Source organism: Rhinoderma darwinii, chromosome 3 (genome assembly GCF_050947455.1).
Source record: "Rhinoderma darwinii isolate aRhiDar2 chromosome 3, aRhiDar2.hap1, whole genome shotgun sequence".
Classification (NCBI taxonomy): domain Eukaryota; kingdom Metazoa; phylum Chordata; class Amphibia; order Anura; family Rhinodermatidae; genus Rhinoderma; species Rhinoderma darwinii.
The window spans coordinates 80819964-80843623 of record NC_134689.1 but is presented as its reverse complement, the minus strand read 5'-3'; positions in this window follow the sequence as shown (position 1 = coordinate 80843623).

The window sequence follows — 23660 nt, the reverse complement described above, 5'->3', positions numbered from 1 at the left end:
GCAGAGACCATTCTTCCTGCGGAACTCTCTACGTTGTCGGGGGGGGACACGGAGGCCCCGAGTTGCATAGGTACCTCCGAGTCTTCCGTGGAAGAGCGAAGCAACGGGACCTCGGGAGGCATCATATGGGAGTCAGAGGGGAAAACACAAAAACGTTCAAGTTGTCGTTCCCTGAGACGTCGGTCAAGTCGTACCGCTAAAGCCATAACCTGGTCTAGGGAGTCAGAAGAGGGATAGCTAACTAGCAGGTCTTTTAGGGCGTTCGACAGACCCAACCTAAACTGGCACCTTAAGGCAGGGTCATTCCACCGAGAAGCTACGCACCACTTCCTAAAGTCAGAACAATACTCCTCAACAGGTCTCTTACCCTGACGTAAGGTCACCAGCTGACTCTCGGCAAAGGCAGTCCTGTCAGTCTCGTCATAAATGAGTCCGAGAGCAGAAAAGAAACGATCAACGGAGGAAAGTTCTGGGGCGTCAGGAGCCAAGGAGAAGGCCCACTCTTGGGGCCCTTCCTGGAGCCGGGACATAATTATACCCACCCGCTGGCTCTCAGAACCTGAGGAGTGAGGCTTTAAGCGAAAGTAAAGCCTACAACTCTCCCGAAAGGAGAGAAAAGTCCTCCGGTCCCCTGAGAACCGGTCAGGCAACTTGAGGTGGGGTTCAAGGGGTGAGGTGAGGGGCACTACCATGGTAGTGTCAGGCTGGTTGACCCTCTGAGCCAGGGCCTGGACCTGTAGGGAGAGACCCTGCATTTGCTGGGCCATGGTCTCAAGGGGGTCCATAGTAGAGACAGGGACCAGGGTAGACTAGGTAACGGGCTTGTGATTATGTAATGATAGGGGTAGTGAACGGACAAGTGAGCCCTAATCTACCCGCCACTCTGTCCCTGCCTACTTGCAACGACCCGCCCTAGGCGACGGGGTACAACTGGGCGGCGGTCCCTACGCTCAGTAAGTGCACGAGACAAACAGACAAGGGTACACAAAGCTAAGGGAAATGGGGCAGTTGCCCACGGCAACACCGTGAGCAACAAGAGAGGTGAACGAGGAGAGGCAAACCAGGAGTGTAAGAGCTACCAAATGCAGAGCAGGAGAGTAGTCAGTAAGCCAGGGTCAGTATGGAGCAGGATCAAATAGTCAGGAGCTGTAGCTGGGCCAGGAAACCACACGAGAAGAATCACAAGCACTGGAGGAACAGGAAAGGCAGGTATAAATAGACAGAGGGCGGGAGCTAGCTGAGTCTGGCCAGGCTGCGATAGGCTCTCCCACTCCTAAGCCTGCCAGCCTGAGTGGTGGAAGCTGGAGTCAGTCTCAGAGACATAGACTGAGGTGCCGACTGATTACCGATGGGCGTTAACCCCGCTGTGCCTGGCAGATCCTTTACTCAAGTACATTAGAGGCTCTAGTTTGAGAAATAGACGCCTCACAGGCCCTCAACTGGCAGCTTCATTAAATAGTACCCGCAAAACGCCAGTGTCAACGTCTACAGTGAAGAGGCGACTCCAGGATGATGGCCTTCAGGGCAGAGTAGCAAAGAAAAAGCCATATCTGAGACTGGCTAATAAAAGGAAAATATTAATATGGGCAAAAGCACACAGACATTGGACAGAGGAAGATTGGAAAAAAGTGTTATGAACAGACGAATCGAAGTTTGAGGTGTTTGGATCACACAGAAGAACATTTGTGAGACGCAGAACAACTGAAAAGATGCTGGAAGAGTGCCTGACGCCATCTGCCAAGCATGGTGGAGGTAATGTGATGGTCTGGGGTTGCTTTGGTGCTGGTAAAGTGGGAGATTTGTACAAGGTAAAAGGGATTTTGAATAAGGAAGGCTATCACTCCATTTTGCAACGCCATGCCATACCCTGTGGACAGCGCGTGATTGGAGCCAATTTCATCCTACAACAAGACAATGACTCCAAATTATGCAAGAACTATTTAGGGAAGAAGCAGGCAGCTGGTATTCTATCTGTAATGGATTGGCCAGCGCAGTCACCAGATCTCAACCCCATAGAGCTGTTGTGGGAGCAGCTTGACCGTATGGTACGCAAGAAGTGCCCATCAAGCCAATCCAACTTGTGGGAGGGGCTTCTGGAAGCATGGGGTGAAATTTCTCCCGATCACCTCAGCAAATTAACAGCTAGAATGTAAAAGGTCTGCAATGCTGTAATTGCTGCAAATGGAGCATTCTTTGATGAAAGCAAAGTTTGAAGGAGAAAATTATTATTTCAAATAAAAATCATTATTTCTAACCTTGTCAATGTCTTGACTATATTTTCTAGTCATTTTGCAACTCATTTGATAAATATAAGTGTGAGTTTTCATGGAAAACACAAAATTGTCTGGGTGACCCCAAACTTTTGAACGGTAGTGTATATAGTTTTTTTTACATTTTGCAGTGTTTGCGCAATAAAATAGCTTATTTATAAAATAAATTATTTTTTGTGTCACCATATTCTGAGAGCCATAACTTTTTTATTTTTCAGTCAAGTAATCTGTGTAAGGGTTTGTTTTTTGCTGGACGTATTGTGGTTTGTATTGGTATTATTTTGGCGTGCATGCGACTTTTTGATCACTTTTTATTGTATATTTTGAGAGGGGTGGTTACCAAAAAATAGTTATTCTGGCATTGTTTTTCGTTTATTTTATTTGCGGTGCTCAACGTGCGGGAAAAATAATATTATAGTTTTATAGTTGGGGTCGTTACAAACACGGTGATACCAAATATGTGTAAATTTTTTTTCGTGTTCATTTTTTTCCTATAGTAAAAGACTTATAGGAAAAAAAGCTGTTTTTTTTACTTTCTTTACTTGTCCCATTAGGGGACACTTAGACTTGCAGCTCTGATCGCTGCTAGAGTACATTACACTACCTACGGAGTGTAATGCATTCCAACTGTCATTGTAACGTGACAGTCACTCTGACAGGAAGCCTATGACAACCAGCCTCAGGCTGGTCCTCATAGACTTCTGTACATGGCAGCCCGGAAGCCATTGTCTGGCGTCCGGTTGCCATGGGTACCATCGCCAGCCCCCGTGATTTCACGTGGGGGCTGCCAATCTACGCTAAACACCTTAAATTTGGCGATCGCAATCGAACGCCTCATCGAAGGGGTTAACTGACGAAATCAGCAGCGATAGGCCACTGATCGGCAACGGGGAATGCAGGGCAGACACCCTGCACAGTTAACCGCCGCTGCGGTGTAGCGCCGTGCGGCGGTTAACTGTCAAAGCACTGACGTAACATCACGTCGAGGTGCGCAAATTTACTGCACACCTCGACGTGCAGTTACGTCAAGGTGCGGAAAGGGGTTAAAAAGTTGAACGTGACAACATAAATAAATAATATTTTTGTTTACATTATATAAAAAGCAATATAATTACAATAAAAAAAATCATGACACCTTCCCTTTAAGACCCTAGCATTGTCTAGCTGCTTGTGCTGAATCGATTGGTCACTTTAGAGACCCAGAGATGCAGCCTAACTCCTTCCCGTCATAAACAACTTTCAGAGGCAGGGCTTAATAAGAGTACAAAGATGGTGGACCTGGAGGCCTTCATTAGGCCCACAGGATGCCATAGCTATCATCGCCACACGATGGCACGATGAGCGAGCTGCTAGAGGGGGTCGCCCCCCTCTTTCTAACGATTTAAATTCTGTGGTCGCTATTGACCTCGGCATTTAACGGGTTAAACTAGCAGGATTGCGCTCGAGCGCGATCCCGCTCGTTACTGTAATGTTTCGGGTGTAACATACAGCCGACATCCGCATTGTATGGAGCGGGTTCACTCCATGAGCCCGTTCCATACTTCCCCTACCCGGCTATGATCTATGTATACGTCAAATGTTGGGAAGGGGTTAAGATAACGGGCAGGACTCTGCCATCAGCCATGAAAACAAGTTGTGCGGGGGCTGGGGGCGGGGCCAAGCTGAATTTTTGAACCGGGTCCATTAGCCTTCAAACATATACGCTTAGCATAGAGCCCAAGTTCAGTGTGAACAGAGCCTAAAGTTTCACTGGTGACTCTTTAGCAGACACTTTGTCTCCCATTAACAAACTAAGCTGAATTAAAAGGCCGGCTATATTAGGCGGATAGATTCACATAAGGTAACATGAAATTCCCTACAGCCCTCTATGTTAAGATTAAGCAACTATTCTAATAACTATATTAGGGATTAACTATTCATGTACAGCAAGGCAGCCATATAAAAAAAATTCTTAGAGTGAAATTAACCTTTATCTTTCTGCAAACAACCATGATTTAGTATGCTTGTTTTTACCAATCTGGATAAAGAAAGAATATTGCCAGCTCCGATGTGAGCCTGAAACGACAATCCTTTCACAGCCATCAATAGAATATTGCCACCCAGTGGCATATTTAGACCAGAGTACACTGTGAGCAATGTTTCTTTTTAAAATTTTTGAATGGCAAAGTTATAACTATGTTTATGCCATTCAGCACCATCTGAGACCTGTAGTAGAAGATATATGTTTCATGTAATGTAGAAAGTCCTACTGCATGCAAAACATAAAAAAAAAACAACAGGAACATGTTTATTGCTACAGGTATCTCAATCATGTGCGTACAATAATCTACACAATGGCCTGTAGAATCCAATTAACGCTACTTAACAGCTGCTAAATGACATAATTGCCTATCCTCACCATCCACTCAAATGCTAATGCTAATTGTTCTCAATTTACTGCTAATCACGAGTACACACCCAGAAGTAGTAATACCAAGCAAATTGTATCTGTTTATTTATCAACAAGTCCTTCAAAGTTCTTCAATAGCAAACTAATTTTATATGGGGGTGGGGGGGGGACAAGCCTCATTAGTATTATTAGAGCTTCTATGGAAAGCGTTCTCGATGAGGCATGCTGGGGGGGTTAAACTCATCAACAAACAAGCATTACATCCTTACTTGTTAATAGAAACAAAATGCACTTCTCATGGAAGAGGCAGTATTTAAAGAGGCTCTGTCACCAGATTTTGCAACCCCTATCTGCTATTGCAGCAGATCGGCGCTGCAATGTAGATTACAGTAACGTTTTTATTTTTAAAAAACGAGCATTTTTGGCCAAGTTATGACCATTTTCGTATTTATGCAAATGAGGCTTGCAAAAGTACAACTGGGCGTGTTGAAAAGTAAAAGTCCAACTGGGCGTGTATTATGTGCGTACATCGGGGCGTGTTTACTACTTTTACTAGCTGGGCGTTCTGATGAGAAGTATCATCCACTTCTCTTCACAACGCCCAGCTTCTGGCAGTGCAGATCTGTGACGTCACTCACAGGTCCTGCATCGTGTCGGCACCAGAGGCTACAGATGATTCTGCAGCAGCATCAGCATTTGCAGGTAAGTAGCTACATCGACTTACCTGCAAACGCCGATGCTGCTGCAGAATCATCTGTAGCCTCTGGTGCCGACACGATGCAGGACCTGTGAGTGACGTCACAGATCTGCACTGCCAGAAGCTGGGCGTTGTGAAGAGAAGTGGATGATACTTCTCATCAGAAAGCCCAGCTAGTAAAAGTAGTAAAACCGCCCCGATGTACGCACATAATACACGCCCAGTTGTACTTTTACTTTTCAACACGCCCAGTTGTACTTTTGCAAGCCTCATTTGCATAAATACGAAAATGGTCATAACTTGGCCAAAAATGCTCGTTTTTTAAAAATAAAAACGTTACTGTAATCTACATTGCAGCGCCTATCTGCTGCAATAGCAGATAGGGGTTGCAAAATCTGGTGACAGAGCCTCTTTAAGTCTCAGAAGGTGCACAGTTATTGTCATTTTATTGCATTATCCGTGGCCACAAACAGTGTTTAGCCTTAAGTCTTGCCAAAGTACTCTGCTGGGACTTTTTTTTAATTTAACAGTTGTTCCTTTTTATAACTCCTGAGGCACAATTCATATTCAGCTCTTAAATCCAGAGGTTCTTGGGGAAATGGTAAGGTTGTATCCCAGGAGTGTAATATCACAATATATCCAAGTATGAAAGGTGAAGAGAAGGTTTATAGAATCAATGAGTACCGTGGTTCATATGGTGTTCTATGACTACTTGTCATGTTTTGTCTCTTTATTCTGCAGTATGTGCAGTATATTTATTACATATGGATTTATTCATTGCATTAAAACTGCTAACCTAAAAACGTTTACATGGGGTAAAGTGTAGCCACCTGTGCACATTACATTCATCCCAGAGCACTTTGGATGCTGTTTTTTGTTAAAGGGGGAACAATCAATCCCAATTGTATTTTTTGTTTTTGCCAATTCTTTTGTTTCTCCTACTCTTAGAAAGTAACTGTAAAGGATTTGCCTGACACAGCTTCTGTGTCGACGCCCGTGGTTAATCAGCCTGCATCTGTTCCTAGGTCTGCTAGAGTGACTCGATCTGCTACCACTCAGGCTGGTAGGCTGAGGAGTGGGAGAGCCTATTGCAGCCTGGCCAGCCGGTTCTAGCTCCCGCCCTTGGTCTACTTATACCTTCATTTGCTGCTTGTTCTTTACCTGTGATTCTCCTGTTTCCTGGCTCTGCTGTTTCTGCTGTTACCATTGACCTCTGTTTAATATTGACCCTGGCTTGATTGACTATTCTCCTGCTCTGCATTTGTTACCACGTACACTCCTGGTTTGACTCGGCTTGTCCACTACTCTGTTGCTCACGGTGTTGCCGTGGGCAACTGCCCCACTTCCCTTGCTTTTGTGTACCCTGTCTTGTTTTGTCTGTCGTGCACATATTCAGCGTAGGCACCATCGCCCAGTTGTACGCCGTCGCCTAGGACGGGCTGTGCAAGTAGGCAGGGACTGAGTGGCGGGTAGATTAGGGCTCACCTGTCTGTCTCCCTATCCTGACATTACAGTAAAATTCACATTCCGCTGCTTATTCATGTCTAGAACAACTCATGTAAACATTGATAATCATAAGTCTTTATTGCACATTCAATGCAGTGTCCCATACATTCGTAAGAACAAAAAGGGGGCTTTCAAAAGTGGGCTATTTTAAAAAGGGGTCATTAGCAGTCCAGAATATGAAAAAGACATACATCACATTTCCTTACAGGAAAATTGTCATGTACCTAAATAAATTATTGTACATGAAATCACTTGTCTGTAGGATATTCTAACCATCAACAACAAAATTCACTGTGTCAGTTGTCAAAGTTTTTTCATTATAAAATTAATTCCTGACCTCTGAAATGAAATCAACTTTACTGTACTAACTGTTAGTTATGGGTATAGACAACAACCATCAGCTTGGTCTTTGAAATAGTCTATATTGTATAAATCCATAGTCAGATTCTGATTAATTGGAAGAAAAATGCACAGCAAATGGAACATAATCAAAAAAAGTTGCAGATCCTATTTAAGAGCTCACTTATCTAAGGAGAATAATCTACAAACAATAATTATATTGACAACATTTTTAATGAGCAGTTGCACACAATTTACATTTAATAGAACATATCAGAGTGTCAAAAAATGCAAACAGGACAAAATATTATGCTTTGAAATGGAATCAGTGGTTGCAATCCTTTTTTAAATTGGATTATTAGAAAGAAAAGTGAACTAATGAACTATTTGTCAATTTTGTCATGCACAGGTATAATTACGGAATGTTTCTTTATATGGCCAAGAGGAAGTCAATGTAATGATAATAGATATGCAAGAACAGGGTATCTACAAGTTATACTTTTAGAGAAGTATTGAGAGTACATGAACTCCTCTCCATTTTTCTCCTCATCTTTCCTGCTCGAGCACTTTTAAGGAATGAATGTCACTGAACCCCTTGTTTTTATAATAGAATCTCAGTGCTTTTTGGACATATGTACCGAACCATCCATGTGTTAGGAAACGTCCGTCCCTTTAAGATTGGCATGGCTACTAGTCTAGCTTGGGGGCGGCTCTGGTTTTTGTTGCAGAACCTCTCTCACTTCTCTGCCTTTCTTCCTATTAGATTGAAAGGTGGACTATTTATGTCTGGATTAGTTCTTTGCTGTCTTCTTTGCTTGTGATTCTCCTTGTTTGCATGTGTTTGATCAAGCTTCTGATTATACCCTGTACCTTTGACTATTTGGACTTTTGGAACTGGACCTCGGCTTGTCTCGGGATTTCTCCTTTGCTTACTGATTTGGACATTCTGCTCCCGGCTGGTTTTGACCTCGGCAATTCCAATTATCCTCTAGCTTTGTGATTTGGGCTTTCTGTTTTCCCTCTGGCTGTTTTGTTATCTGTTCTGGTATTGCCTGCATTGCACCTCTTGTCCAACACCGTATTCTGTTAAAGCAACCAGGGTTCTGTTCAGCCAATTCCAACCTGCCTTGCAGTGGGATCTGGTGAAGACCATGGAGTAGCCTTAGACTCTGCTGATCAGAGTTGTGATAGATTAGAGGTAGTGGATTTTCTTGCTCGCTTGTTCCAGTCTCCAGCTGCCTTTGGGGAATCAACTTTATCTCTGGAAATTACTCAACTAGTGATTCCATAGCATAATTACAAGCCTTTAAAAATTATATTTTTACACTGTGGAACCTATGCATGGCCTGGTGGAACAGATGCACGATCTGACTCAGGTGGTACAAGATCTAGCCGAAAGGGTTCGTCATCATGAAACTGCGCAGGTACAATCAGACGTTCCAGTCAGAACTCCTGTTGAACCTAAAGTGAACTTACTTGATAGTTTTTCTGGAGATCGTAAGTCTTTTATTAATTTTTGGGAGAGTTGTATTTTCGACTAAGAGCTTTTTCCTCTGGAGCTGAGCAGCAGCGAGTTGGTCTCAACATGTCACTTTTGCAGGGAGATCCTCAAACCTGGGCCTTTTCATTGAGAACTGATGACCCTGAACTTTTTTCTGTGGAGACCTTCTTTGAGGCCCCAGGTTTTTATAATGAAATCTCAGTGGTGCCTTTTACAGAAACTATGGAGAACCAGATATCACTGCAGTGGCTGAGGTCAATCTGTTATCTCTCCAGCATCCTGTCGAAGATTATTGTTCGGAATTTACACAGCGGACTGAAGCTGTACTCCGATGTCAATTTCGCCGAGGCCTTTCTGAAACATTGAAAGACCTCCTAATAAATACCTTTTGCCCTTGACTTTAAAAGATACCATGACTCTTGTAGTGTGCCTTGACCGACGACTACCAGAGCGCAAAAATGTAAATCAGCAATGGCCTCTCCTCTTCCCTTCGCTGAGGTCTCCTCATCTGATGCACCAGATCCCATGCAGTTGGGCTCCACTATGTCTTCTTAAGAACGGAGACTTTTTCAGGAAACGCAGGGGGCTGTGTTTCTATTGTGGGGACGCTGGTCATATGCTCCGGTAAACTTCAGAGCCTAGATGGTCCCCGGGAATGCCATCCGGGCAGCCAGATTTTTCCCACACTTTCTCCAAAAATCTTTTTGCCTGTTAATGTATGGTATAATAAAATTAGCATTTTTGGTCAAGCTTTTGCAGATTGTAGTTCCGCAGTTAATTTCTTGGATTTTTAGGTTGCAAAAAGGTTGTACAAAGATTATGAATGGGGAAGAGGCGGGGAGGTAAACCTCCAGCTCACCATTAGTTGTGTCTGGGGACAGACAGCGCCCGGATTCCCGCACAGCCTGCGGTAAACAACAGGAAGAAAATAGAGCCAAGATCCAGCGCTGGCAGTGAGTTAAAAAGGAACTCCTGTTCCAATTTTATTGATGTAACAAAAATTAAAAGGAACTACATGGGATAGTTCTGTGGCAGAGTACAGAGATGAGTGTTACGTGAAGGATTGAAGTAAGCCCTGTTCAAATGTGCCTACGCGTTATTGACACGAATCTGTGAGTGGCTGAGATAAGCGAGCATTTTTTTTCTGATCCCAAGACATACAGAAATAACCAAATACCAAGATAACACTAAACGGCCTGTCTGAAGTGTTCCCTCCGGCCCCTGGTTTAGTCTGAATTAAGATCAGGTTGCAAATTGATCCTTGCAGAAGTGACGGGTAACCATCCCCGCCCAAGTGAATGTTAGGACTTTCACAAATCCAGACTGTGACCCATAGGAGGCACACATGCCGGAAGTAAGAGTATGTATGTGGGCTAATCTTCGGATGGTCAATCTGAATGATTTGCTGATTATTAAGTAACACCTCTGTAACTAGAAAGTTTATAGAATATCCGTGAGCCCCTAAGACAGTTAGACAGTTATAAATCACACCCATCCCTTTAAATACAACATAAAGTAGGATATAGTGTATATATATATATATAAATATATATATATATATATATATATATATATATATATATATATATATATATATATATATATATACTGAGGGTCTTGTGCTTGTAGACAAATAGTTATTTGGCTGCTGTTTAGGATTAAACAGATCAGATACAGATATACGTGGTTGCCCTACTGATCAGCAGAAGTGCATAGGGAACCCCCATGACAGACTTTAAGATTTAGCAGAGTGCATAGGGTAACCCCCATGACAGACTAAATATAGGCCGATGGGTTAAGTAGGCCAGTATTAAAATAGACTGAAGAGTTAGTGCGGATGTGGCCAGGTTTGTCTTGACCCTGATAACTTGCTGCAGCGTGACATGACACAGCAAATGCCATTGAAAACGTCAAGATAAGGGTGGCTACATTAGTAAGTCTGGGATTTAGCAGAGAGGCATGGGGAAATCTGGATCGAAGTATGCCCAAGGTAAAGTGATGGCCGGAAATTGGGGCATAAAACCCAAGGTACAGGGTGTGGTAAAACAGCAGTTAGAAAACTAGCCGGGAAAAGGTTTAGTTTAGAACCTAGAGAAAATAACTAAGAAAGCGAGAATGTCCAAGCAGGGGAGTCCCCAGTTATACTAGATGGGATGGTTTGTTGGGAGATGATGGGCCCTGGATTAATAGACAGAGTTGCAGAGAACAGATAGAAGTGATTGAATGTACCAGAAATAAAATTAAAAACAAAACAAAACACAAGGAAACACAGTTGTCAGTTGTAAGTAAGAATTAACCACCGTCTAATTCTATAGATAGTGACATTCCAGTAGAAAAGAATGTGCCAACGTATAATTCTTCTATGTACAGCTTTATAAACCAAAGGTTTACAGGAATAAGAGGTTTCCAGGGGTGACATGCGATCAGTTATTAGCCATACATTGAGAGAAAGGCGTCATCTGAATTTATAAAGGAATCAATTAACTTTTCACTTCCTAAAAAGGAAACATTGGGTGAAATGTTCAGGGATTATTCATAGAGAGATAGTAAGATGTGGATTAGGAAGTGGCTAGAAATAGAAATAAAGCCAATAGGATCATTATAAATGTAATAACCATGGATTGTAGAAGGAGAAGTGAGATTAATAAAGTGAAGATTCTTATGTATTTCTACATATGGTTGTTGGAATATACTGTATATCATCTGTCCTAAATTGTCACTAATGAAATTTCCTCTCGTTATAGGAGTTTTTCCAAGACATTTTAACCGGTTAAGGACTAGGCTGTTTTACAGCTAAATGACCAGAGCAAATTTCACAATTTTGCTATGCGCTTCTTTAGATGACTATAACTCTGCAGGTGAATAAAGTTCATCTTTGAATTTTACACTCTTTTTAAAGGACAGATAGGGCTTTGTTTTAGTGGCATTTGTCAGTATATATCATTTTTATTTTTTTCTCTAAAGTGGGCAAAATTGGAAAAAAATGCAAGAATTTAGCAATTGTGTCAGTTTATGCCAGCATTTTTCACACACAGTATGGACCACGGAAAAAATTAATCTCCTTTCACATTCTTCCACTTCTCCCGTGCATGGGGATACCAAATATGTGTGCCTTATTCACTGTGCGGGCATGTGCCAGGGCTTGGCATAAAAGGAGGCTTTTTGGCCTTTTCGTTCCAGGAATTCTGCACTTGATTTTATAGCAGCATACTGTGTTCTGGGGGGCCTAATGCTGCTGAAAGATTAGAATCACCCCATGAATGACTTCATTCACACAAGTAGACCCCACAAGGTTTCCTTCAAGGGGTTTATCATATTTTTAGCAAGTCCAGTTTTCTTCTGAAAGTTTCTTGAATAAGATGGAACTAAATAAAATTAGCTTTTTTTTAACAAATGCGTCAGTTTATGCTAGCATTTTTCCACACATAGAATGGACCACGGAGAAAATTCATCCCATTTCCTATTCTTCCACTTCTCCCGAGCATGGGGATACCAAATATGTGTGCTTTATTCACGGGCATATGCCAGGGCTTGGCATAAAAGGAGGCTATTTGGCCTTTTCGGTTCAAGAATTCTGCACTTGATTATATAGCAGCATACTGTTTTCTGGGGGGCGTAATGCTGCTGAAAGATAAGAATCACCCCATAAATGACTTCATTCACACAAGTAGACACCACATGGTTTCCTTCAAGGGGTTTATCATATTTATAGCAAGTCCAGTTTTCTTCTGAAAGTTTCTTGAATAAGATGGAACAAAATAAAATCAGCTTTCTTTTAGCAAATGCGTCAGTTTATGATAGCATTTTTCACACACGGTATAGACCACGGCCAAAATTCATCTCCTTTCAGATTCTTCCACTTCTCCCTTGCATGGGGATACCAAATATGTGTGCTTTATTCACTGTGCGGGCATGTGCCAGGACTTGGCATAAAAGGAGGCTTTTTGGCCTTTTCGGTCCAGGAATTTTGCATTTGATTATATAGCAGCATACGCTATTCTTGGGGTCGTAATGCTGCTGAAACATTAGAATCACCCCATGAATTACTTAATTCACACAAGTAGACCCCACAAGGTTTCCTTCAAGGGGTTTATCATATTTATAGCAAGTCCAGTTTTCTTCTGAAAGTTTCTTGAATAAGATGGAACAAAATAAAATTAGCAATTTTTTAGCAAATTCGTCAGTTTATGCCAGCATTTTTCACACATAGTATAGACCACGGACAAAATTAATCTCCTTTCACCTTCTGCCACTTCTCCTGTGCATGGGGATATCAAATATGTGGGCCTTATTATCACATAGAGATGTAGGAGGGCGGACGATAGAAGAAGCTTATTTCACAAGTCGCCTTTTTTCAAACTGGTTTTACAAAACTCAACAGAGTTTCTATAACACTTCCAAAATATCTGCCCTCGAAGCAGAAATCCCAAAATATTCATCTAAGGGTATAATGGCAATAAATTTTTTTGGGTTTTCTAAAATAAGAAATTGCAGGTTTATGCAAATGGAGCTCTCCAGCAGATGAACTTTAGAAAACATGCAAACATGACATTCACCCATTCCCTCCCTCACCCTTGGAGTAAAATCAGGGGAAAAATAAAAATGTAATGTAGGGCAAATATATTTTCAACTAATTAACTAAAATCTAATAATGCAGAACAGTGTGGTATTTTTTAAAACATGGGTCAATGTACAGACCTGGTTGCGAGGGACATGATGGACAGAAATATCGAGAATCTTAGCGGTGCCCGTCTTTTCTGCAGACGCGGCACTTTTTCTGGGGGTTGCTTCTGGTTGGTGTTGGGGGAATCCGACTGATGAAGTGTTTTTCAGTCAGTCGCGTGACATCCTCAGACTGGGGGCATTCTCTGGTGTCCTGAACATCAAAAATTAGGCCTTCAATAATTTTCTCCTGGAAATCCAGGTATGTGTCTCTGCCTCTGTTTTTGTAGAGCACAAATGAGTTGTGGATGGCCACCTGTAACAAATAAATGGCCACTTTTTTGTACCAGGTTTTTGTTTTTCGCTTCACTAAATAGGGCTGTAAAACCTGGTCGCTTAAATCCACCCCCCCATGTAATGGTTATATTCGGACACGATCAACTGGTTTGTGCTTGTCCGATGTTGCCCCCCTTTCCCTCACTGCCACTGTTCTTGCGGTATGAATCGTGCTTAGCACATACACGTCTTTGTGATCCCTGTACTTGACCGCCAGCAATTCTTCAGATGCATAAGCACAGGAATCCCCCTTTACCATGCGCTTCCCCACTAATTGCTGAGGAAAACCAATTCGGTTTTTGCGCATGGTACCACATGCCCCAGTCCTTGCAGCATGCAAATGCCTAAACAGGGGCACACTGGAATAAAAATTATCACAGTACAGGTGGTACCCCTTGTGAAGCAGAGGCTGCATTATCTCCCACACGATCTTACTGCTGGTGGAAAGATCAGGGGGGCATCCAGGAACATTTATTGAGCGGTCCCGCCCTTCATAAATTCTAAAGGCGGTGGTATATCCTAACCCGTTTTCGCACAGTTTATAAAGCTTAACGCCATATCCTGCCCTTTTGGAAGGTAGATATTGGCGAAAGCTAAGTCTTCCATGGAAGTTGAGGAGGTATTCGTCCACGCTTACATTCTGCTCTGAGTTGCAGGAATAAATTATTGAGGGAATTTATCAGTGGTCTTATTTTGAACAACCGATCCCGGTTTGCATCGGTACTTGGGGGGGCCTGTGCGTTGTCGTTGAAGTGGAGGAACCTCATTATTGTCTCATAACGAGACCTGGGCATTACTGCAGAATATACTGGGGTGGCTTGGGCGGGTCTTGTTGACCAGTAAGACCTAATGGAGGGCTTTTTGACAATATCCATATTTAGGGTGAGCCCCAAAAAAATTTAGAATTCCTGCAAATTGGTGGGTGTCCAAACTCTGGCATGGGTGGATGAAGGTTTCTGCCTTATATATTGAGCGGCATATAAATTCGTTTCATGGACAATCAGATTTAGGATGTCGTCAGTTATAAATAAATGGAATTAATCCATTTGGACAAAATTTGTATTGTCCACGGTTATGCCAGGAGTGGCAGGAGTGGCAGTAAATCCGTGGATTCTAGGCCCAAAAGATGGGGCAGGTGCCCATACAAGAGCTTGGACTGGAGGGACCAGGCTGTCCCGTGCTACAGCGCTACTTGGCCCTGCGCTTTCATGTTCTGCAGTTTCAACTGCATCAGGGACAACTTCCCCTGAAGAAGAACCTGAAGTGACGCTATCATCGTCACTGCCCAAAACTCTCCATCTCTGACGCCATCTCTGATGCGGTCTCCGACTCAGACCACAGCATGGCGTTTGCCTCCTCGGCGCTAAACAACTTCCTCGCCATAACGTCACTAACACTAACTAAACAAATTTATAATTATATACTCCCTACCTGCCTATTCTAATAGAATAAAAGAAAGAAAGGTAGATAGAAAAAAAGATAGATGGATAGATTGTATAGATAGATAGAAATCTATCTATACAGAGAATGTTTTATAGAGTGTAACTGTATTTTTTTTGTAACTGTAACTGTATTCTTCTGGCAGGAATTCTCTTGAGTCTCTTCTTTTCCTCACACTGAAACAATGTTTGAGGAGAAGAAAAGAGGCAGGAGATTTGCTGCCAGAAAAGTCAAAATAAAACAAATGTGATCGTTGTGATAGGTTTTCACAGCGACCACATGTTCAGGGACCATCAGATTGGTCCCTGATACTCTGCCCAGTGCCCAGAGCTGTTGGTAACAGCGTGGGCACAGGGCTGTGTGCACACGATCGCGTGCACACTGTATTATACGTAGAAATGCATGTGATCGCTGTGATTGGTTGTCACAGTGATCACATGTTCAGGGGCCAAAAGATTGGCCCAAGACATTATGCCCAGTGCCCATGGCTGTTAGCAACAGCCAGGGCACAGAGCTGTGTGCACGCGATTGCTCGTGTACAGTCTCTGAAGTGCCGCCGTAATTAGTCTATACGGCGGACTTCAGAGACCCTGACCGCTGGCCGTAAAAATACAGCCAGCGGTCGGGAACCTGTTGAACATTACTGTAAATCTTTTTCCTTTTTGGTTTATTTAACAGTCATTTTAACAATTGTATGGAATGTCTAACAGGATATTGTTAATCGATAGTAACAGTGTTAGACTAATATAACTAATGATAAGAGAATAACGTGTGTTACTTACAAGAGCATGATGCCTCAGATATCCATTGTGGAATGACCATGTGAAGATGTTTGGTCATTGATTGAAAGGAGCACATGGCGACATTTTGACCTCTGTAGTTCATAAGTTTTGGCTAGTAAGGGGTTAATGCTACATTCTCTGTTATCTGTTGTATAGCTGTGTCTGCAAAAAGTGCACATTTAGTGCAAAATAAGAGCTGTAACTTAAAGAGGCTCTGTCACCACATTATAAGTGCCCTATCTCCTATATAAGAAGATCGGCGCTATAATGTAGGTGACAGTAATGCTTTTTATTTAGAAAAACTATCTATTTTAAACCACTTTATGAGCGATTTTTAGCTTTATGCTAATGAGTTTCTTAATGCCCAAGTGGGCGTGTTTTGCTTTAGACCAAGTGGGCGTTTTACAGAGGAGTGTATGACGCTGACCAATCAGCGTCATGCACTTCTCTCCATTCATTTACACTGCACTAGCGATATAGTTATATCGCTATGTGCAGCCACATACACAAACACTAACATTACTGCAGTGTCCTCATAATGAATATACATTACCTCCAGCCAGGACGTGATGTGTATTCAGTATCCTGACACTTCTGAATCTTTTCTGTGATATTCCAGCAAGGCAAGCGTAATCTCATTGAAATGACAGGTTACATCGTAATCTCACGAGATTACGTTTGCCTTGCTGTAAATCTCACAGAGACACTACAGACGTGTCAGGATTCTGAATAAACATCACGTCCAGGCTGGTAGTGATGTATACCAGCTAAAAATCGCTCATAAAGTGGTTCATAATAGATCGTTTTTCTAAATAAAAAGCATTACTGTCACCTACATTACAGCGCCGATCTCCTTATATAGGAGATAGGGCACTTATAATGTGGTGACAGAGCCTCTTTAAAGATTAAGAAAAAAAAAAAAGCCTGATAAAATCACAGGATTGAGTATTATATGTTTTATGTTTATATGTTATATTTTACATCATATGTGTTTTATGTGTCGAGTCCAATGAAAAATTTCACATTCATATTTAAATTTAATATGATGCACATTACTAAATGAGGATTATAGTTCATTGGATGTATAATAAAATAATAGGAGTTTATACACAGTCATTCTAGTTATATACTTGTTTTACCAAAGGTACACACAAAAGGTATACATGTATGAAATTGGATTCTCAGTATTGAGAGTGTCTGGGAACAGCCGGTATTGTGAGTGACTGGTGTGTGTGCTAAACTATTTTTAAAGGGAAATGGTTTATTTGAAAATACCACATCAGAAGTGATTTGACAAGAAAGATTTTTAATGTCATTGATACATTTTAGTTTATGAATATTTGATATTAACAAGTTTCTATTGGCATATTATGACGCATATAGTGCACAATATGTTTCATCATTTGTCTTAATGGATTGGTTTATATAATATTGACATATACTAATTAAGGAAATAAATATTTTGCTATCCTTTCTGTTATATACACACACACACACACACACACACACACACACACACACACATATTGGAAATATATTTGACGTAATGAAAATAGAAGTAAGATTACAGCATTCACAAGAGCTTGCTGTCAAGTTTCTGGTATCAGATTCCTGTCCAGTCAATCTTATAGTTTCTGACATCCTTGTAGCAATTCAGGCTGTCATCCAATATAAGCCTGATGGAAAGTTTGAAGTTACTGATGTGTTACATTTTAGGTGTGCTGCACTCTATGAGGGATTGCACAGAGAGGAAGACCTCACATCTCAGGAAATATTGAGGGCGGTCCTGTCTTCCTTCTGGGCACAGGGTAAACAGACATAGGACGCATGTCTGTGGCCCCTGTGACTGTTAAAATTATTGCAAATAGCCCCAAACTCCAGTTGAAGCAGTGCCCTCTAAGCCTCCCACAGTTGAAAAGTATTGATAACCAGATAAGACAGTATTTGGAGGCAGGGGTACTGAAGAAATGTGTACGTCCTTATAATAAGCCCCTCTCCTTAAGAATGCCAAACAACTTTGTACTTTCCAGGGTCGCATAGGATACTGTAAAGAAAGGGTGTCCTCCGCTTCTGCCCTTATGCAACCCCTATACGATGCAATAGGGCAGTAACCCTTCACTTTGACAGAAGAAGTTGAAGCCGTTAACGGTCTGAAGCATGCTATAGTTTCTGCCATACCCACCGTCTTGTATCTGTGTAGTAGCAGCAGCTGGTCTACTCAAAGAAAATACAACAGACAGTGCTAAGATTAGATTCTAGTTCTCATGGTGCCCCATGCTGTTTGTGAGATTCTTCATCAAACACCCACTAAGCATAGGTCTACTAAGTATAAGACCAGTCTCCTTACCCCATCTAACCTAACCATACAGAGATGTACTGTGTTGAACCCTGCTACATTGCTTCCGCAGGGTTCAACAGAGGATGAAGAGAGGGATAAGTTACATGGTCAATGGGAGACTGGAGAGGGAATGGGATAAGTCGCAGGAAATAGCAGACAGTGAATTTTCAGCCTCGTGGGAAGTGGATTTCCCAGTGCATTTGATTCCCCAGTACACAGGTCATCAACATAATTGTCTTGAAATAATGACAATAGAGATGAAAACATTAAAATAAATAATGTAACAGAGGATCCAATATCTAATCCAGCTTTTGAGTTTTTTGTAGATGGTTCCAGGTACCACCATGAAGGATGCTACAAGACTGGGTATATACTGTCACTACTGAAACAGAGGTAATAAAGTAAGAACCACTCCCACCCTCCATTTTGGCACAGGAGGTGGAGGTGAAGGTACTCGCTGAGGTGTGTAGACTGACTGAAGGTAAAACCGCAAATATATATACTGACTCTAGATATGCTTTTGGTATTGCACATGATTATGGCCTAATCTGGAGGAGCAGAGATTTTGCTGGATCCACGGGTAAACCCATAATGTTGAGAGTGTGAGACAACTGTTTGAGGTTCTGACACTGCCAAAGCAGGTAGGTATACGCAAAGTGCAAGCTCTTACTAAAGTGCAAGCTACCCCTGAAGTGAGGGGAAATAGACTTGCGGACGAGGCTCTCATGTCCCTCAAAGGGGAGGACGTAGTATTCTTGACCAGCATAGCATCTGGTCCCATAGACATGATAATATTAAGTAGACTACAAGTCAAGCCACAAAAGAAAAAGGACAGTGGCAGACAAAAAGTGCCAGTGAAGGGGAAGATGGAATATGGAAAGTGGGTAACAGGATGTGCCTGCCCAGAGTCCTCTTCCCCGTGGTAACCCAACTAATGCAAAGACCAATGTGTCAAGAGAAGGAATGTGTGCAATGGTGACAAAATGGTGGGTACCCCAGGTTTCAGCAAGTGATGCTGCCAGATTTGTCCAGAGGTGCATGATATGTGTCTGCCATAACATAGGCAAAACTGTGCGGGTTGCAAAGAGGCATATGGTAAAGGCAGGCTACCCATGTCAGCGATTGCAGATTGACTCAGTTACCAAAGGTGGGACAGTATGAACATGTACTGGTCTGTGTATATCTGTTCTCCGGGTGGCCTGAGGCATGGCCAGTAACGAGGGCCACAGCAAAAGTAAAAGATTGATCTCAGAAGTGGTATGTAGATATGGGGTCCCTGAGACAATAGAAAGTGATAGAGGAACTCACTTGACTGGAGAGGAACTCCAAGATATGATTCACTGTATATAAGATAGCAAATGTCGTTCAAAAATGTAAATATATTCACCGCCTGATAGAACGATTAAAAATTGATTTTATTGTTAAATTGATAAAAGATATGGCTCAACCAGCCATTATTTCCAGAAACAGGCAAAAGCAAGTGATTGGCGACAGTAGAGGTGTATCAGAGTGAACGAGGTTTCTCAAACACTCCAAGACCACCCTCCCTGTTTATTGTATAATATTTCGCTACACCCTTGCCAATAGATAACAATCTATCCAGATCCAACGCGTTTCAGCAACACATCAAGAGTGATGCCTCATCAGGGATTACTAGATAGCAATTTCAGTTAGAATTGTTAGGTTACAAAAGCTGGATAGCACTGTATATGTGCAGATTTTAGCCTCCAGACGCGTGAACGGCTCTGATACAATGACCGCATACGCGCCCGAGAAGCTGCAGGCTTATACGATTGAGAGCCCGCCCTCATTCCAATCGTCACCGGAGCAGCCGCCAATCCGCATACAACACGCACATTGTGACGTGCCGGAGGCGGCGCCTCACGACACAGACAACCAATGAAGGTATCTGGACGACAAGCGTCCATAGTTACTAGGGGACGCTAGACGCGGCTCCTAAACTGCTGTCAAAATCAAACAGCAAGGAATGGAAAAGGAACGAATGTCCCTCCTATCACACATAACACCGTCCCCAAACAAACGGGGTAGTGTGAGGTGGAGGAGATAAGTATCACGGGAGTCGTCAAGAGAAGACTGACCCCCAGTGATTCCATAGTTGCCTAGCAACTTATCGTTACCCTACTAGCCAGGGATAAGACTCAGATAGAAGATGGACATAGCCCAATATCCCACAAGGACTATGTATAGAAGTCCTATACGAGCCTCCTCCCAAACAGAAACGGAGGGTGCCCGGCGGAGGAAAAACCCCCATCCATTCCTTGCTGTTTGATTTTGACAGCAGTTTAGGAGCCGCGTCTAGCGTCCCCTAGTAACTATGGACGCTTGTCGTCCAGATACCTTCATTGGTTGTCTGTGTCGTGAGGCGCCGCCTCCGGCACGTCACAATGTGCGTGTTGTATGCGGATTGGCGGCTGCTCCGGTGACGATTGGAATGAGGGCGGGCTCTCAATCGTATAAGCCTGCAGCTTCTCGGGCGCGTATGCGGTCATTGTATCAGAGCCGTTCACGCGTCTGGAGGCTAAAATCTGCACATATACAGTGCTATCCAGCTTTTGTAACCTAACAATTCTAACTGAAATTGCTATCTAGTAATCCCTGATGAGGCATCACTCTTGATGTGTTGCTGAAACGCGTTGGATCTGGATAGATTGTTATCTATTGGCAAGGGTGTAGCGAAATATTATACAATAAACAGGGAGGGTGGTCTTGGAGTGTTTGAGAAACCTCGTTCACTCTGATACACCTCTACTGTCGCCAATCACTTGCTTTTGCCTGTTTCTGGAAATAATGGCTGGTTGAGCCATATCTTTTATCAATTTAACAATAAAATCAATTTTTAATCGTTCTATCAGGCGGTGAATATATTTACATTTTTGAACGACATTTGCTATCTTATATACAGTGAATCATTTATTTAACTCCTTATTGAGTGGGGATGGCAGGATTCCTAACTAGCGATATCAATACAGAAAAATGGTTTACAGATGCTAGGGAGGTTTTCTCAGATAAAGAGCTCATATCGCAATCTCAAAATTTAAGTGTTACTGCCTCTTTTCGACAACTTACCAAAGTTTATAAAGACCATATTAGATCCTGGTGGGAAATCCAAACATTAGAGACATACATCAAAAATAAAATTGTTCCGAGGGGCCTCAGAATCACCCTTATTCCTGCAGTAAGGGTTCGTTCACCTGAACTTTTAAAAAAGTGGGAAAAAGAATCGATTGAGTCTTCATTGAGGTTTATGGGGATTTTACTTGAGGAAGAGAATATCAATTTGGCACGCAGCACTCAAGAATTGAAGGAGTGCATTGCTGCTGTAAAAAAATTTAACAACAATCTGGAATACGAAAGAAAAGAGGTTGTTTTACAACAAGCAATAGAGAAGTTCACGTGTCACATTAAGGAAAGGAAGCATTTCCAGTTTGTACGTGACACGTTGGACTTCAAAGAAGGTAGAATTTTTGACTATAGTGCCAGGTCTGGTGTATCTCATGAGCCTGACACCGATTTATCTTCATCGGAGCAGGAACAATCAGACTCTGAATTTGGTAGGAACCCACCTAGGAGAGGTCGGGGAGGGAGTGAGACTGGGAGATACCCGACCCGTCCCAACATTAGAGGCAGAGGAAGAGGAAAGAGTCAGCAGCGGGGTGGTTTTTTAGCCAAGAACCACCCGATTTCAGAGTACCTTCTGCGAGACAGAAGGGAGCTTTAGGCACCGTATCAGGGGAAAGTGATAGGCTCCAGGTAGTTAATCTCTCCACACGTAACCTCACGAGAGACGAATTGGGAGTACTTAGTAAGGGTCTATCATTTGTCCCAACCAACAAATTTAATCTCTTTACTTGGGTCAAGGACTTGAACCTTTTTGCTAGAAAATTGAAGTGGAAAAAGTTTTTTAAGATGCATAATAAACGACAATGTCTTGATCTGGGCATCATGGAGGAAGATCTCCCACATTTTAGACTATTGGAGGGTCTGTGGGAGGAGGGTCACAGGGAGGAGGGCAAGGGCCCATTTACCGAATTACGGGTTCCATCTACAAAATATGCACCCCTAAGTGACAACACACCGATTGATGTTTTTGTGAAGGTGGTTGAGGATCAGCTAAAATTGATCAACCAAAGAGAACACTATTCCAATATTTCTAGCAATGAGATGGCTGGCCTACTATCTTTAGAAAGGGATGATAATATCATTATAAAGCCCTCTGACAAAGGGGGGAATATTGTGGTGATGAATCGACCACAATATAGTAAAATGTGCCATGACATCCTTGATGATCGTAATTGTTATGGGGTACTTACCAGCAATCCTACTGCAAACTTTAAAGATAAACTTTTGAACATCCTTGGTCCAGCGAAATCAGGCAATCTTATTAATGACAGAGAGATGAATTTTATACTTAAGGAGCACCCTCAAATGGCAACATTTTATAGCCTGCCCAAGATACATAAGGGGGTGAATCCTTTGAAAGGTCGCCCCATTGTATCGGGGATTGACAGCCTCACGCAGAATGCGAGTCTTTACCTGGACCAGGTCCTCAGGCCATTCGTGGTGTCCCTGCCATCATACGTGAGGGACACCATGGATGTACTGAGAAGACTGGAGGGTATACGCTGCGATGGCGATGTTTTGTTGGCATCTTTGGATGTTGAGTCCCTATATAGCTCCATCCCACATAATCAGGGATGTAGAGCCATTGAATATTTCCTAATGGATAAAGGGATACAATATCAGGCCCATAATAAATTTACCATTGAACTGTTGAGATTTGTTTTAGAACACAACTTCTTTTTATTTGATCAGAAGATTTACCACCAGCTCAGAGGAGTGGCCATGGGTAGCCCTTGTGCTCCTACCTTTGCCAACCTTTATCTGGGGTGGTGGGAAAAAGAGGTTGTGTTCAGTGACCTTATGGACAGATGGTCATCATCTATCCTACTTTGGATTAGATTTATAGATGACATTTTGATTTTGTGGACAGGGACTAGGCAGGATTTTCAGGAGTTTGTGGAGATGCTGAACGCCAATGAATTGGGACTATTTTTTACATCTGAAATCCAAGATACCAAAATTACATTTTTGGATATTCTGATTTCCAAAACTGACACAGGGATGCTACAGACGAACATGTACCGCAAAGAGACGGCGACCAATAGTTTACTGCGCTGGGAAAGCTGGCACCCAACTAGTCTGAAGAGAGGAATACCGAAGGGCCAGTATCTCAGGGCACGTAGAAATTGTTCCACCATTTCGGACTTTAGGGTATCGGCACGTGACCTGGAGAATAGATTCAGACATAGGGGGTACCCCAGGGATGTACTGAGAGGGGCATATCAAAATGCCTTGGGTTGCAACAGGAACGATCTCCTG